Here is an 18,203-nt window from a genome sequence, read left to right as displayed (position 1 = left end):
TCTATGAATGAGATGCATAACTCTTGTTTTAAAGAATAGATTAGGATTTAAATTCTGCTCTCAGGCAGAAGAAAAATTAGATGCTACACTTTTCCAATTCTACCAAGAAGGAAGGAAAGCTGCTTCTCTTTTCTAATGGAGTGAAAGAAATTACCTTGAACAGTTCATTAGCTCGAGCAGGGATCTCTGTGTCCTGATTAGCCATTGGCTGCATCAGTCTGGACATGATTTTTGAGGCCAGAGCCAGGGTGTCCTGCTGCCAGGTGCTGCCAGATACAGGGTGACCTCTCCAGCCCTCACACAGCTCTGGGTCCAGGGAAGGGCTGAACTACAAACAAGGCTGAGTCTGCAGTCCCTTATGTCCCTCTGTATTCTGTCTGCTTTGTTAACCATCACACAAGACAAGCAGGGTGGGCAAGAAGGGGGAGCAGCCTTGGTCCTTGGCTAGAATAAAATCACCACACACATGTCCCAAGCCAGAAGCAGCACCTGCTGGCTCAGAGGTTGTGGCAGTCAGTTCTTGCCTGAGAAGGCTGGAGACTGTCAGAGGCACAGGGATGAGCACACAGCTCCTGAGAGCCCCAGTGAACCCTGGCCTGGATCTCCAGCCCCTCTGGCTCAGGTGCTCTCACACCCAATTGTGCCTGCAGGGCACAGCAGCATCGGGCACACAGCTCTCCCTGGACTTGTTAATCCATAACCATGTTCTGGAGATGGCTTCTCAAATCTCTGGTGTTTTAGGCAGCATCAGGGGAGAAGCAGAGGAAGAGCTAGCCTCAGAAAAAGAGAAGACAAGATACGAGGCTGCTGTGGGGTAACAGTTGCCACTAAAAGTCTCCCTGTCTTTTAATTCTTCCTGTTTGACTGCTCTGGGAAGCCCACCCATTCCATTCCACTGTAGGATCTTCACACTTTAGTGGAGATGACTTATTCCAGCTGAAATGGGCAGCCTAGCCATGGAAAAACCCTTTCTGCTCTGCTGTCACACGAGCCACCGCTGATACCTCTCTCAGCACATGGCTTTGTTCTGCTTCCAAAATATTCCCCACTGCCTGTCATTTCACACTTTCCTGCCTTCATCTTCCTCATCCTCCCTATTATTTCTTTTGCATCTGACACCTTGTCTTTTTCTTCTTCTATAAAGAAGCACAACCAAATTGCATAAGCCCGTTGCATAAATCCCAACTGCAAAGAGCCCAAGACGCCTGTCATGGTGCCTTGTTTCTGGTATTCTGTTCCTCACCACCCCCCATCCGCCCCCAACCCCTCATGTTCTCCAGCTTGCTAAGCCTTCAGGCAAGAGCTATCTTACTATCATTTTTTTTCCCCTGGTGTAATGCCAAAGGCCAACTACCTTGCCAGGTTATTAACGGCAATTATTGCAATTACTAATTCACGAAGAATTATTTTGCAACTAAATTAAATATCTAAAGTAAGGGCAAGTACATGTGATGAATACCCAAGAGCTGTCAAATCTCTGCAATTAGTAATCTGTTCAGAAGCCTCTGAAGCAGTACTGAATTGCAGATTTTTAAATTTTTTTTTTTACTATATTTCATTGTGGAATTGGAGAGAGGATAAATCACACAAAAGTGACAAACTCCAAGGCTTCTAGGTGAATTCACTACCCAAAATCTTAAACTTCAAAAAACTTATTTACTGACCCCATTAGAAAACAGCAGTCAATTTTCATTTCCCTTTTGGTCAACTCATGTAAAATAATCAAAGCAATGAAGCCAGACAAGTCCGCTGCAATCAAAACTACTTCATTTTTTCCATCTTCTGTTCCTTTCACCATATTTAAAGCAAAAAGAAAAGGCTTTCAGCCAAGGCTTCAATATCATGCCTGACCATGAGAGACAAACTTCTTTTATCAGCCATGTATTGACAAGCAGTATTATTTTGTTTCCCCTGCTAAGATGGAATGAAAGCAGTGTTTTCTGCAAACAGCCTCTAAACTGGCCAGGGATCAAAGCAAGAAGACATGACTCTTCATCTTATGGTATTTGCTCAAAGCTTCTCCTTTCCTCACAGAGGTCTTTGTAAAAACCTGTTTCAGAGGTTGTTCTTTGCTGAAGGTGCAGCATGACAGGCGAATTGTGCAACAAGAAAGCTCCATGGGCAAAGTCATTCGTGCTCAGCAACCTCCACTCCCCTGTTTGACATCTATGGCTATGGAGCTGCACCAGATGGGATGGAAATTTCCCCCTGGGATCAGAGGCATTTGCTCATCAGCTGCCTGTGCCAGCGCAGAGGAGGCTGTGCCAAGGGGAGACACCGCGGGCATTTGGTTCTAGCTGCAGTGTTTGTCCCCAGTGCAGGCTGCATTTCTTTACTCTCCTGGAAGGACTGTCTCAGCACCACTGCAAGGGCTTGCAAATCAAGCAAATACCTCCTGTTAAAGGTTGTCTCAGTTTTCACCCCCATCTTTCTGAGCCTGAGTCTCAAGCAGTGAAAGAGCATTTAAGAGTAGGAGCTGTGAGCCCAGCTTTTAAGTGGGCATTCTTGTTGGCAACCTTTCTACATGGAAGATGAAATCATAAAATATTTAGTTAGAAGGGACCCATAAAGATAACCAAGTGCATTTGATATCTCCATTTGATGAATTCAAGTCAAACATGTTGATATATGCATCGGTGTACAAAATGTTAAACGTGTAATTGAAAAAAACTAAATGATTTTCAGCCTGCAGGGAGCACCTCTGGCTAGGCAGTGTTGGCTGGATTTGGGAAACCCACACCAGGAATAAATTAAACAACTGTATTCAAATAAAAGCAATCCTAAAAGCAAAGCTTTTATAATTAAGATACTATAAAAGAGATCCAAATCCTTTAGAGATATCAGAAATGCTTAGAACTCCAGTGCTGTTTGTCTGCAGTCAATTCTCAGTAGAGAATTTTCCTTTGGGTATTGTCTGCTCATAAAAGGAATATCCATTCCATCAGAACTTTTTGCAGTTTGCTGAGCTTTGACAGGCTGGAGAATGATGTCCCCCACAGAGTCAAACCATGTGTAAGAACAAAGCCCATATGGCTGTGTTGCATTCTTCTCCTTTCTCTCATCTCTCTCAACAGATAATTTCTGAGCACAAGTTTGCTAAGATTTTTAAACTGTAATCCATCACTAACCAGAAAGAAACCTGGTAAAACTTGCCATCTCCAGCCTTACTTAAAGCTCCTCAAAAAGCATATTGATACCTGGATTCAAAAGACATCTTTCAGGTCACAGCTTTTTAAGGAAAACCTGACCTTCTGGAAAAATTACTGTATTCCATCTCAAGTTTTTCACCTGCTTATTATTCAAGCTGTAGCTTGTTAGCATGAGGACTTCCTACAGGCTTTTATGGCCTGATAAAGCTCCCAGTATGCATTATGGTCTTCACATTAGAGCTGCATAATACTATTAATAACAGAACATGGAAGGGCAATTTACTGATGAATGACTGTAATTTAATACACACAAGCCACTAAAAACGTTTTAAGAGAAAAATATGTTATATATAACAGAGAAATTTTAAGAAGGGACTGAAGGCAGCAAGGCAGAGATAACAACACCTATTAATTATAGCTATTCCAGACAGTATCTTTGCTGGCTTGTTTTTAACATGCATTTGTGTAGACTTCACAGCCATGAACACTGCATGCCACTTTCACTTTGCTGTACTTATAATTAGCAAGCTCTAGCAAAGTCCATCCTGAACCTCCTGTGCTGCAGAATATCCTGTCCATCAAGGGAAGAAAAATTCTTATATATTGCAATATATTTTTAAGCATTTGAAGGCTACTATTGTGTGCCCTGCCAATCTATTCTTTGGGGTGTTTTTGAGTGACTGCAAGTTTTCTAGACTCTGCCCTCTCAGTTTCCTCCTCAAGCCTCCCTCTGATTGATCCTTCTCTTCCTGAAAGTGTGATGTTCAAATCTGGGTATAGCACTTTTGTTGCAGAGTAAGAGGAGAGATGATCTGCCAGTCAATATCTTTATAGATAATACTTCAAGTTCCCCTATCGACTATTGCACCTTCATTGCTGTTGGTGCAAGTGAAGACACAACGGGACTGCCTAACCTGAAATCAGATCTTGCACAATAAATTAAATTTAAAATCTCTTAGCCTCACACTTGCAAAGGACTCTCAGTGTTTTGGCAAGCTGATTCATTGATGCTATCTCTTTGTGTTGGAAAGAGATGACTTCAGTGACAGTGAAGACTTCCCAAGTGTTTTCCCCACAGGTTGTCATGCTATTGGATGGAGTTCTAAGATGTGTGTCTGATCTCTGCTCAGCAGCTATTTTCAAAGGAAATCCTTGTCTTCAAGGATATTTCTGATCGAACACATCCCCAGAGATCTGCAAGAATCATGACTATTGCTTATTTGGCATCTTTACCTCAAAAAATGGAGTGGGAAAGAGGAGCAGTCACAGAGCTGCTAAGCTAAGTGTGTTCTCTTACAACACAACAGTATTAGTGGAGGCACAGGAGCTGGACTGCAGACAAGCAGTCATCAATCACAAAAAATGGACACAGAGCAAGACAGATACCTCACACGATCCAGCACCTCAGCAAAAGAACAGGAGGCATAAATACATCAGAGCTACTTCCATAAAAAACAATGAAAGCACTTCTGTTTATCTGTTCCCACCCACTCCTACAGTTTCCCTGGGTTTCTTGGAGAGTCTGCTGCTAAAATCAAGCAGATGACACAGTTTCACAGCGATTACAGTGGCACAGTGTGCCAGTTTCCCCTCTGTCCCCTCGCTGACGTGCCCAGTAACTGTCAGCTCTTGGAATTTACAGCCAAGGGTCAGCCACAATGTGGAACACACTTCATTTCATGGCTTTCAAAACATCATTAGGACATGATCACTCATCATTTCCAAATAAATCAATCATACCTCCAAGGCTGGAGACTCAATGCCATACTTAATGCTTATCCACCTCCCTCTAAAATAGACTCTCTCCAACAAACTGTCTGCAGGAGGAATATGTATCTATGCCAAACCGGCTTCCTAGCAGTACTAAATTCATTAATTCCTATTAAATTTTCCTTTATTCTTTGTAAATATTTCTCCATCATTTTAAACACCTTCCTTTTCCTCAAATTCATTAGACAGATCACCATGACCCAAAGCTCTAAGATATAACCCCCCAAATCATTATGAGAATACATATTGGCTTTTCACTTTGGAGCAGAGGCATGGTTTTTTGTTTCGTGGTTTTTTATGTTTACTCCCATCACTGATCTCACCTGGGCACAGAAGAATCATTTAATGTCTACCTATAAATTCTAACAAATCTGTGAATAATTCATGCAGTGCAGGAGACCAAATTACCACCCACCTGCACCTGTGGATGCTGAGGGATTAATAATAATTTATAAACTCACTTTTCTCTTAAACTGCTTTCCTGTGGCACCAAACAACACACTTGATCAGCAGCGCTGTCAGCTTGGGAAAGTGAAACAGATGCATCACTGGAAGGCAAAAGTTCTCTTCTGGATTAAAGGTAATTCATGAGGAGGAGACACTGTAGATCACCTCACCCCAGGCTTTGAGGTCAGCTCCTCATTTTGTAGGGGAAGAGCAGAATGCTCTTATGCCACAGCTTCAGACTGGGAGTCCATCTCTGCACAAGGGGGAAAAACAAACAGATAAACCCCACAACCCCTGTGCTGTGGAGCTCAGTATATGGTAAAAGGAAATCAATATTTTCCTTTTTTTGTTACCAGTCAGCGAAGCAGGTCTGTCTGACCCTCTACCACACACACTGAACAAAGATTTTGCTGTTCTGCAAAAGAAAGTACCAGCTCCCGCTGCTAGATCAGATCAATTCCCCTGTGCCTGCTTTGTAAGCAAAGAGGGAAATCTTGTATTCTAGGAGCCTCCTGCCTCAAGGATGGAGGCTGAAGTGCAGTCTCTGTTGTGCTGGTGGAGCTCAGGTCTCTCCAGCAGGCAGGGTGCTGCACAATGCAGAGCTCTGTCCCAGCACAAGGGTCTCTGCCAGGTTTTGTAGCTGGCACTGCTGATTGCCCCAGCAATGCCAGCAGAGCATTGGATCCAGAGTTGCTTCCTTTTGCACATTCAGCACACCAGGTTGCTCCCATCCTTCTTGGGGACATCTCCCACCCTTGGAGAAGTGATGCTCCTGGGATCTCCCTGCCCCAAGCTTAGGGGGTGTCCCTGCAGCCAGGAGGGGCTCTCAGCCCTGCACCCACCAGCCACCCAGCCACACACACCCAGCTGAGAGCCTGGAGCTGCTGCAGCAGTGCCTGCTCCTGTCCCCGTGTGCTACGGGCCCCTGGCTGCAGAGGATCCCATGGGACAGGCCCAGGGACACTGCCTGGAGCCCCTCCTGCCCTCAGCCTGCCCCATGTCCTGAAGACAGGCCACCAAGTGTCACCACAAGTGCTCATGGTGTCAGTGCAAAACTCAGGCACTCAATGTCCTGCCCGCTGCCCCGCTCAAGAGTGACCACTGACACCCCTGGCTGAGGCCAGCACAGCCCATGGATCATCCCCGCTCAAGAGTGACCACTGACACCCCTGGCTGAGGCCAGCACAGCCCATGGATCATCCCTGCTCAAGAGTGACCACTGACACCCCTGGCTGAGGCCAGCACAACCCATGGATCATCCCAGATCCTGCTCCTTCCACAGCCAGGTTTCTGTGCTATTTCCCTGCTTGTTTGCCTCCCCACTGGGCCTCCAGTGCTCCCACCCTGCAGTGGAAGCTTGGAGCTGGGAACATCACTGCACTGCTGCCTGGCTCCTCTTGCTGGAAACATGCACAAATCTTTCCTGGACACCAACACAGAAAATGAAAATTAGGACAAATCAAATCATTTAGCAATTTTTGCCTTAAATTTGTTTCAAAAGAAACTTCAATTATTAAACACATGGAAAAAGCTTTCTTCCTCCTTCTTACCATGAGGAGAAAAAAAAAATAAAATCTTTTCAGTTCAATATTTTTTAAAAATGCGAAGATTTTTAGAGAGATAATATGAAATATATTTTTTTGACTACAAGCAGCAAAAAAGAATCTGAGCAAGCAAGTTACATTCCCAGATATACCTTTTCCACTTACCTCAAACACACTGTTATTAGTCCGCAGTTGTCATGTTTGGGGTTTGGGAGTTGTTTTTTGTTTTGGTTTTTGTTTAGAGGAGTATATTTTGGGGTTTTATGACTTCTTGTTTTTAAGGTTTCTACCCTATGGATAAAACAGTCCCCAGATTCATGAAGAAATATTGAGAATTAAAGGAATAGTTAATTTCCAAATATTTGCAGGGTAAATAAAACATTTCACCATCTATAGCCTTAAGTAACAACCCTCACTTTCTGTTAGGTGTCTCAGCAAAAGCCTGTAAAGCTCTAAAGCATAAAAGGTTCTTTTCCAAGAAGTCTGAGGACTTCTATTATATCCAAAAAACACATCAGGCTTTGACAGCTGATTAGGAATAGTCACAATGTGTAGCTATAAATTATTTGACATAATCTTTTACTCAGTAGTTTCAGGTACCAACTTCAGGTAAAGACACGTGTGTATAACCTAAATCACTCTAAAATATAATGGCTGCTGGGAGCTATTTACAAACAGTGCTTTCATGTGAAAGATGCCTGCTCTGGAGCTGGAATATTTCTCAAGGAGGTCAGAATCTGCATGGGCAGTGCTGCACTGAGTCTCCTACACATCTTCTTGCTGCCTTATTACAGTTTTGTACCTAATCAGTCAGCTGGCTTTGTCTAAATTTGTGTCTGGTTCTAGCTGATGTCAACTTTATGTCAATTCCCAATTCTATCACATGCCTGAAATTGCCCAGCTGGAAAAAAACCCAAAAACCAACAACAAAAAGAAAACTTAGCAAGACTATCCTAGGAACATCCAGCACTTCCCCTCCCTGCAAATGAAGCCAATCAACTGTGAGCTAAACTAAGAGCAGAAATTGGCATGAACTACCAGGCTATCTCAGCTGAACATTTTTTTTCCATCATCATCATCTCCCTGCTTTACCTAACGCAGGAAAATTCTTTCAGACAGCTGTTATTTTTTTTTTTTTGGCTTCTTTTATACATCACCAGGAACACCTCCCACTGGGTTTCTCAGGAGATTGCTAAAATAACATAAGTAATACAGCACAAGTATTCTATCATTAGTCATTGGGAAAAGGATCATTCTGGCTTTGTCTACTTCTCTCTGTGATTTCTTTCCCTGCGTCAGTACAGCCCTTTGTTCCCTCTGAGCACACTCATCATTCTTCAGTCCTGGTAGTGCCCATGTGACAAGTTATTGCACTCAAAGTCCTCTTATGGGCAAAAGGGGAAATGCCTCATTTGGGAAGCCAGGAATTCTATGTTAGACTAATTAAAATCCTAACAGCCTAACTAAAATACAATAAACTGTTATTACAGTGCAGATGCAACGGCACTAACCTTCGGAGTCCCAATTATTTAAACAACACAGTGCACTGCTCAGGAGTGCAGTCAAAGATCTCTGTAGGGGAGTGTTCCCTGATGTTCTGCTCTGCTCTCCCTCACCCTGCTCCTCTGGCTCTCAAGTGTGACTTAAGTCAGCCTCAAAGATCAGCTCATGGGGAAGGACAGGCCATGAGGGTTGAAACTCTTTGTCAGCATTCCCAGTCTTTTGCAGAAGAATGTTCATGGTGGGGTTTCTTCCTCTCCTTTGCCAAGGATTATGGCATCAATGGCTTCTTTCTTCTCCCTCCAGGGCCCCCATTTGAGTAACCTAATACATTTTCTAGGACAGTTCTAAACTTAAATCTTTCTTCACTGATGTGCAACTTGCTATTATATCTGGATTTGCTACAGGTGAGAAACTCTATAAATTGAACACCTTTTCTCTTTGTTATGACTAAAACTGGCTTTATCAAGCTCTAATTTTTTTTAACTGAGCATGGTTGGGCTGTAAATAGCCTTTGGGCTTCCAGTATCATCTTTTGCCCCCTCCACTGTCACCCCATCTCTCTACTCCTTTGCACCACATCCTCTGATTCTCTGGTGGCCTCTGCTGTCATGCCACACCTACATTATCCCATGTTAATTTATGCTATGGTAATAAGTGTTAAATTCTAATAACTGCTTCTTATAATTGCCTATACAAAATTAAGTTAATTCCACATGCTTATACAAAATTAAGCAAGAGCAAAACAAATTAGTTAACAGCTTCCGTGTCACTAAAAAAATAATAAAGAAATGTTGCTTCTAAACAAAAAATACCTAAAGCACTAGGATGGCTGAGACAAAATCAGGAAGAGCCTAAAAAGAATCAGTCCAGAGGCCTCACAAAGTAAGCAGGTCACAGGGCAATAATGACCAAGATACCCCACTCTTCCCAGAGCATGGTGACTCGGGTCTCAGTGTCCTGGAGCTCTGCAGAGCTGCACCTGATGAGAGGCAGTGAGAACTTACCTGTGTTGCTCCCAGCCCCATACAGCCAATTACATCCCTCCATCGGCAAAGAAAATGCTTGGGAGGTAAATAAAAGAGGATTTAGGAAGAAACACCCCAGATCCAGCTATAAATTGATGGAAATGCATCAGGTTCTTTAATTTGCAGCTCCAGGCTGTCATTGTGTTTGCTTTGGCTGCTATGAGCATGGATCAGGCTGACAGGGACAGAGATCACAATGTGAGCAGCTGGAAAGGTGGAAATCATGCTTCTCTACCACTGCAGGTGGACTACAAACACCCAGTACAGGTCAGTCACAAGCGTGCTTCTCCTGCCTGTGCAGCTATGACATCTGTTAGACAGCCAGTTATGCTTTTTCTTTTCTGCTGGGCACAAGACCTTTCATGTTTGTTTGAGTGTTTATAAATTGTACTGGTTTTGATGAGCATTCATCCACATAAAGTTGCCATCTTGTTGTGGCCTCGCTTTACACAAGTTTGGCACCAAATTTTAGTCAAAATTGTCATCAGTTCTGCTGAAATATGCCATGAGAAAAAACCTGCAGCTTTAGGAGGGCACAAAACAAGCCCATGTCACTTGTCATATATCCCCTCAATGTCCATCTCCAAGGAGGTGGGAGGGGAAGCTGCTGGTACTTTCCCCTCCTGAATACCTGGGCAATATCTAAAGTCTGGAAAGTACTTGCAGATTTTCTTCTCATTTGCCTAGACTAAGCAGCTTTCACATAAACTAAATATAGTGGATCTTAATCTACAAGGCTGTGAGAAAGTCAGTCAAGTCCTGACAGGGTAAACCAAATGAAATAGATTTTTTATCAAGTATAATGTAGTTTAGAGAAGCAGATGTTACCACCTTCTGGCAGAGAAAAAAACCCCACATTTTCAGGCAAAACAGCGTCTTAATACATATTGAAGAGCCTGCACAGTGGAATGCTTGCTGAAACCCAGAAAAGTACAATTTTTGGAAGCAAGTAATTGCCTACAGCTCTCTTTTGAGATGTAGAAGAAAAGAAGAAAGCCACTGAAGAACATATCCTTCTATGCTCAGCAGTGTCTGCAGTGCTACATCCTCATTATGCCAGGCACCACACAGAGAGCAGCTCGTAGAAGACTGAAGGTTGTGAGGAGATCTACTCTTACATATATCCACAAAACCAGAATGGTTGCTCTGCTTTGAGCTAAACCTATTCAATTTAATCCAAATTATACTTAAATATAGCTGTCCTCATTCCAGCTTCCATCTCACACAATCCAACTCTATTTTCATAGAATTGTTGAGGTGGGAATGAGACTCTTGAGATCCTTTAGTTCAACCCCTGCTCAGGCAAGGTCAGCTGGAGTGGGTTGCAAAGGACTGCAGAAAGGATTCCAAAGTCCAGTCAGGCTTTGAGTATCTCCAAGAATCGTGACTCCAAAACGTCTCTGGACCACCCACACAGTAAAACAGTGGTTTCTGCTGGAATTTTCTGTTTCATTTGTGCCCAGTTCTTCTTGTCCTGCCACTAAGTACTACTAAGGATAGTCTGCCTCTGACTTCTTCACTCTCTATCAGATACTTAGGCACATTGATGAGATCTTCCCAAGCTTTCTCTTCTGGCTGATAAATCAAAGATCTTTCACAGCCTTTTCTCACAAGAAAAAAGCTCTCACCCCTTAGTTGTCTCTATGGCCTTTATCTGGACTCTCTCCAGTATGTCCCTGTCTCTCTTCTGCTGGCCCAGCACCAGACACCTCTCTCCAGATGCAGCTCTGCCTGTGCTGGGCAGAGGAGGAGCACCCTGCTGTCCTCCTGGACTCCCAGATCCTTGTCTGCAGAATGCCTTCCAGCATGATCTGTGATTTGAGCCCATGGACTCACGTGCAGGGGAGAGAGAGTCCTCCTTTCTTGCAGAGACCACCCATGTCCAGAAGATGTGTCAATGTCACACTGGGATGATGGCACCAGAAGGCTGGACTAGCAAGTACTGGCAGCCATTCATTGCCCTTGGGATATTTGGTACAATTCATTTTCCTCCAAAGAATGGCAGGGAGCAGTTGGAAATCTTTTCAACTCATCTAAAACTGCCTGACCTTCTCTTAAAACACTGTTCCCATGGTCTTCTGTATAAACTACTCTTTCCAGGGAGTCAGAGAGCACCTGTCTGTCCACATGCCTGGTTTACATGCACTGATGTGAGTTCTTGATCCAGAAGTTGAGAAAATGCCTTGGAATTGCCAACAGCAGTTGAAACCACCTACAACCTCCTTACAATCCCAACCTGGAAACCCTCAAAGAACTGCATTTAAGCAAAAAAACTTCCTTGGTTGGTATGGCATTATGCCTGCACTGTGTTTATTTCCTGTGTTTCAGACTCAGAAGCAGCACCAGGCTGAAAACATCCATTGCTGACAAAGGACAAAAAGCAGGATTAGTCACATTTGAGCATCTGCTTCCATCCCTTCTTAAACCTTGAGAGCTTTGAGTACTTGCCGAGTTGTTTCTCCTTTCATTTTTATACAAGCCATAGCTGATTCACAGAGGTGGCAGAGGAAAATAATGAGGGAAGCACACATGTTGCAATACTAAAAAAGACATATTAGTGTAAACAGCCCAGCTGGAAAATGCAAACAGCAGAAACATTATGAAACAGTTTGATCTTAAGTTTCCAGTTGAGCTATGTGGATCCTCCCACACACTCACAGCACTCACCCTCCAGGACTGTTTGGAACTAATTTGCAATCCACCACATGCCATGAGGGCCTGAATACATGCTGCATGACCCATGTCATGTCAAAACTCTACAGAAATCCTTTTTTTGTTTTATCCAAGAGAAAAATCTGTGCTTTCTCTGCTCACTGGTTGTGCTGAGCTGGAGACAAACAAGGTGGAGCATTTTAGAATGGCTCCCTGCTAATGAGGTAACATTTCCAAGTGGGCTCAGGCAGATGCAGCTATAAAAGTACTGTAATTCCAACTCATTGGCCTCTAGAAGAAATGAAGCAATGAATAAGACAGCTGCTAAGAGTGATCCAAGAAAGAAAATTATGATTAATATTTGTCTTACTGCCTTAACATCTTCCTTTATTCGTTAGACGAGGAAACACGTGTGTTCAAAGTAACATTCAAAGAAAACATTTCATTTGTCATATTTCTTCAAGCTACAAAGCTAAATATCATTTACATCAAACAAACGTGTTCCTGACCTACTGAGGCATGTGGATATGCAATGAACATGTTTTCTCTCCTTTCAGTATAGCTCTAGTGTTAAAATGATTGCACTTTTCACACCCAAGCCCTTCAAACCTTTAACTTCATATGACGTCCAAAGCAATTCCTGCACGATCTAAACTGAGCTTGTGAAATTTGCCATCATTCCTCATCCCTCTTGTACAACACAGTTGTTTGATCAACATGCCATGAAATAGCTACAATAAAGCATCGACCCACCTGGCACGTAACCAGCGGGCTGGAACCTCCCACCGCCTGCAGTGCTGAGGGACTCGCTTCACCTGCTGCTTAGCTGTAGCAATTTTTCAGCACATCAGCCATGGCCTGAGCTGGGGCCACAGGCTCTTCAGGGAATCAGCTCTGCCTTTTGGGAGCAGCAGCCTCCGAGCAGCAGCCAGCTCGTGGCACTGCATAACCTCCGGAGCTGTGCGGCCACACGAGTCAGGCTCCCGAGCAGTGCACAGCCACGCTCCTTCTGGAGACAGCCTCACTTCAGCCTTCTCATTCATCTGGGATCCCACCCAAATTCTTCAGCTGCCACAGCTGAGGGAAGAGAAGCACAGAAACACCGCTCTCCAGCAGTAGAAATGGAGGCTGGAAATCAGCCAAGCTCCATTCTCAAAAAGAAGCAGCGAGGGAAGCAATCCTTTCTTCTAAAATAATTGCTGCTCCATCAAACACTTATTTTGGCTTATTTTCTTAAGGCAGAGAGGTTTCTTTGAGCCCTCTGAGACAAGCTGCACACACCCTGGGTCCCAGCTAGATAATATAAGTTAACAATGCTCACAGCAAAGCCTTTTCTGCAGCCACATATTTATTTCCCCTACACCCATATAAGCAAAAATGTGAGACCACTGTTTGGAAACATTTTTTGCTTTCCAAGACAGTTTCAGATAAAAACTGTAAAAAAGAATTTACCTAGTGTTTCAATATTTTCTCTTCTGCACTGGCATCAAAGGCATCACCTGAATACACACAAGCCCTTCACTTAAGCTATCAGTAGATAAAGCAAAGTGAAGAGATGCAGCACTTTTACAGATATAGATTCCCCTAAAGTTTGGACAGGTTGGTAAGTTCTGGTTTTTACCAACAAAAGGAAGTTGTGTGTTTCCATGTTCCAGCCTCTTACACCCACAGATATGCCATTATCACCAGTTACAGTCTTTCCAGGCTCTCCCTCTCCTCTATATTTAGAAGATGGACCAGCTCTTCTTTTAACCAAGTTACATGTGGATTTTGTTTTTTCCAGGCTCCTTGCTCGAATTTTTGCAGCTGCCACTCCCTTTATTATTCTATCCCTAGAGGCTTTCGGGCGCTGTGTGACAGATCCATCTGCAGACTCCATCACTTCCCTGTGCCCCACGAGGGCTGACTGAGACATCTGCATCCCTGGGCCATGTCCTTTCCTCCTCCAGAGAGCTGCTGTGCACATGCAGTCCCCCACCTGAGCACCTCAACAAAGCCAAAGCCAACGAGACCTCCTACAACCTGCTCAGGGCTCTGCTCCACATTCCATGATATGTGCTCTGAGGCTGGAAAGTCTCAGGAAGAGGCCTTCAATGCCCACTTCTACAAATGGAAAAAATGAAATAGAAAAGGGAAAGGGGAATATGACAACAGATTTTGAAGAATCCAATCTGATCATCTGCAGTAAAAATTAAACTTCATATGCAATAAGCACCCTGGGACCAGTGTTTGAATTAGAAGTTTCTGAGTTATTTGTCAGATCAAACCCTGTAAGAAACAACAGGTTTTTACTGGCATTTTTGTATTGCAAACAATTTTTATTATCTTCCCCCATGTATTCCAACAGCTGTGCTAGCAATGCCCTTGGTAATAGACTTCAGACTCTCCAGTTTGTTTGTATCTGCTATATTTAGGTTTGCCGTTCAAACCTCTTGATCTGAATATTGGCATGACTCATCAATTGTTGGCAGCATACTATCATAACTAATCAGCATCTTACAATTAGAGACAATGGCTTCTGAATAAAATTGTTGACTGGAATCCTTTTTGAGCCCGTCAGCAGTGGCCATTAGAGAAAAAGCTTTACCATTTCTAATTTCGTGTTATTGATCCAAAAATGCTAGAGATAAAACACCGCTGGAAAACTTCCTGGAGATTATGTCAATACACACTGAGTATTAATACAATAACTTTTAAGAAGCCAGACACAATGATTAATCCCTTTTAACACATGCCTGGACTTTGCAATTACCTTTTATGACTTCCTTATCATTATTTACACTAACTGAAAAGCTTACCTTTCTCCCAAAATATTAATTTTAAGTTTTTACAGGAAAATCTATTCCAGCCTGAGCAATGGTTTTCCAAGCAGTTTCTCAAAGTGCCCAGATCTAACAGACTTTGCAACCACACAGGCAACTACATATATGAGTTCCACGTCTGGCATTTTTGGCAAGTTCCCCTGTGCTACAGTTTTCTCTTGATCCAGCAACACAATGGAGATCAGTCAATGCAATCTCTGGGTTTTATTGCCTGTGGAATGTCTGCCCAAGATAGCCTGGGAGGAGATTGGGGTGACATTCTACATTGGTGGAAGCCATGGTGTTTGGGGAGAGTTTTGGGCATGCTCTGGAGCCAGGGTAGCCAGGAGCTCTGCCTTCTTTTAGGGACTGCTTGTTGGCTGCTGAGTGGCATCCAAGAGGCAATATTCCAGCTTCCAGTCCTGTTTACAGGCATGTTTCACCTACAATTTGGCAAGGCAAATTGTCATCTGGCACGCCAAAAAGATTGCTGACCCCACGTAGAAGCTACTTTAAAATGCTTTTATGCCAGAATACTTTTTCCTCATTTCCATTTCTACCAGGGAATAATTTAATGCAAAGAGAAATATATTGCCCTACTATATTTCCAGAATAATTCAAATGGGGATTAAGCCAGCATCTTCACAAACATATCCTTGTTTGCAAGCCCAGCATATCAGCAGTACCTTCAGAGTGCCAGTGAAGTTTAATTGATGGCATCACCCTCCCCAACAAGGCAGGAAACCTTCAAAAAACCTGTAGAAATTCTGTGAAATCTAATTTTTCAACAGTTTGCTTTCAACAGCATTGATTATTAATTATTTTAGCTGATACTAATACAAAATTTTCTGTTTGCCAGCTCACATGGTATTAACTCCATCTACAAGAACTCCTAGCAGCCTGTGATACCATGATGAGCCAGGGCTGCCTGCACACTTCACAACAGCTTCTGTGTGCAGATCAGCCTCCCCAGGCCAGTGTCCTGAGCACATGAGTTTTGAATGCTGCCAATCATCACTCATGCTCAAATGATGGCACAAAACCTGTAAGAGCTTGGTGCTTTTTTCTTGCCCCCCTCTCCTTCAAACGATGTCATTTAAGCTCTGTTTTTAATTCAGTCCTTGGTGGTGGTACAAAGCTCAGCAGGAGGGTGATGAAGAAAGGTGCAGCTCAGTCCTGGACCTACCCTGCTGCAAAACACAGGAGCACAGTTTATGACACATTACTCAGGAGATCACCTTCCCAAGGGCCCCACATTCCAATATCTTATTTGAGACACACAGCAGTCTCTGGGACACATCTATACACTGTGGAAAATTTGTCCCTCCCTCCCACATGTTGAGTAAGGGAAACAGCATGAACATGCTTGATGTGCAGGGAAAATATATCATGTTATTCTGCACAAGTGACACACTTGGGCTGTTAAAATAGGGTTTAAAAGTTCTAATAGAAAAACACCCAGGATGACATTAAATGGACCTATTTTAAGTCCTAAAAAAGCAGAAAACTAGTCATCAGGTGCTGAGTTCAGCCCAAAAATTGTTGGAACAAGCTCACAATGACAGAACACTGGATAGGATTCACAATGGCAGCATCAATTTTATCCTGAAAGGCTTTTCTGTTATTCATTTAACAGAACTATCAGCCAGATCCCAAGCCATAATTTCAAGTGAGACATCAAATTTAGTTTTCATGTCGGACTTTATCTTTCACAGATGCTCCTTCCTCGGCTTTTCTCTGCAGCCATCACAACCACATCATGAGAACAGTGACACAGATCTACCAGCTCCTCAGCCTTTTGCAGGATCCAACACTTGTACAGTTGCTATTTCCATTCTGAGCCCAAACCCATCACTTCTCCACACCATATTTTCCTCTTGCCTTTCTCCCAAGTTCCAAAGGAGATGGGAGGAATGAAGATCTCCTCTTCCAAAACATCCTCTTTCCAAGGAATGCTAAACTGGATGTGGGCAGCCTGAGCACTTCCTCAGACTGAACTGTTTCCTTGACACATACATGACAGCACTGGATTTCAAATGAGCAGCTAAGTGCTGGAATTGAATAAATAATTCAGTAGGAGAGATGGCAAGTGTGTCATTTACTAAGATTAATTTTATTATGAAAGAAAAAGTTCACAGGAGAAAACTTCTTGGAGGAAGGATTTTCTACCAGCCAGTGGTTTGTGCAAGGACTGCATTGGTTAACTTGTATTTTAGAGCTGTTGACAAAAGTGGCTCTTTAATGTGCCTGGTTGCATGTTCACATTCCTAAAATGCTGCGCTGCCGCCATGAGCAGCACTCGGGGGTTCATAATTTCCTGTTCAACATGAGCCACATATCAGGTTGCCTTGAGCTCAAGAGATCATTCTGCTAAGCTTAAGGAGAGATAATAGCTGTTACAGAGTCTAGCCTGAACAAACCAAGTTAAGAGATTTATTTCCTTGGTAAGGGAGGAGATTTTAAATCAAACTTTTACAGGTAGCAACCTTATGTTCAAACCTGACATCTATGCATCAGAGAACGTCACCTCATGACACTATTGGACTCTAAAGAACTTTTCTATAATTTCCAGTGGGCTTTACTGTTTTCATGGGCAATAAATCTGAGCCACTGACCCATGTTTAAGTTTTCTGCAACTGACTCCTGTGAGAAAATGCAACAGAACATCTGAAAGGGTTCAGAATTGCACATGGAAAATTAATTTCTCATCCCACATCCAGCTGTCTGTGCATTGTGCAGTCTCTTTTGACTTGATACAAGGCTTTGCACATCCTGGCCAGATTCTCACCTTGGGAACAGCAACATGAACCCAAACTATTATATCAATGGAGCTGGTTTACTTTGAGTAAAAAGCTCCACTTTTAGCCCTCTGAAGGATTACCAAAGTATGGAGTGTTCTCAATTTCTAGCAGAGATAGATTAAGTCCTGAAAGTTTACGTAGATTAATGTGGTCAAGATCCTCCTCTATTTCTTTCTTTCAGTAATTACTGGTCACCCTGCAAGAAAGATTTTGAGGACCAATAATTCCAGTCAGGTTAATTAATTTGTGTCTGGTCTTTATCAAGAAACAGAAATAAAGTCTCTAGATTTACACTATTGCAATTTTACTCATTATATCTTTTCAGTTCTATGTGAATACATGGTGTTAAATTTTACTGGTTAGAGCTTTCACACTGAACATGCCTAATCCATCCAAACAGGAGGCTGCTGCCGAAGGCGTGGTCTGGCTAGCCAAATGTGCCTTTTGCTGCCTAAATATTCTATTTCCCATTGACTGGATTGAACAGTCAGGTGGCTGCAGTGCAAACCTT

At 43.0% G+C, this 18,203-nt stretch overlaps 1 protein-coding gene across 1 annotated transcript in view; it reads right to left on the bottom strand.

The window, feature by feature from the left end:
- CD96 (CD96 molecule) overlaps positions 1 to 13,153 on the bottom strand; it is a 101,596-nt gene extending 88,443 nt beyond the window's left edge. Inside the window, exon 1 of the mRNA XM_023943208.2 lies at positions 12,844 to 13,153. The gene's annotated coding sequence lies outside the window, so the exon portion shown is untranslated. The remainder of the gene's footprint in view (positions 1 to 12,843) is intronic.
- Between the last annotated feature and the right edge of the window lie 5,050 nt (positions 13,154 to 18,203).

The sequence above is a fragment of the Cyanistes caeruleus genome, chromosome 3 (assembly GCF_971803275.1).
Source record: "Cyanistes caeruleus chromosome 3, bCyaCae1.hap1.1, whole genome shotgun sequence".
Lineage (NCBI taxonomy): Eukaryota > Metazoa > Chordata > Aves > Passeriformes > Paridae > Cyanistes > Cyanistes caeruleus.
The sequence above is the reverse complement of the archived record's forward strand: the minus strand, read 5'-3'. Positions and strand labels throughout refer to the sequence as shown.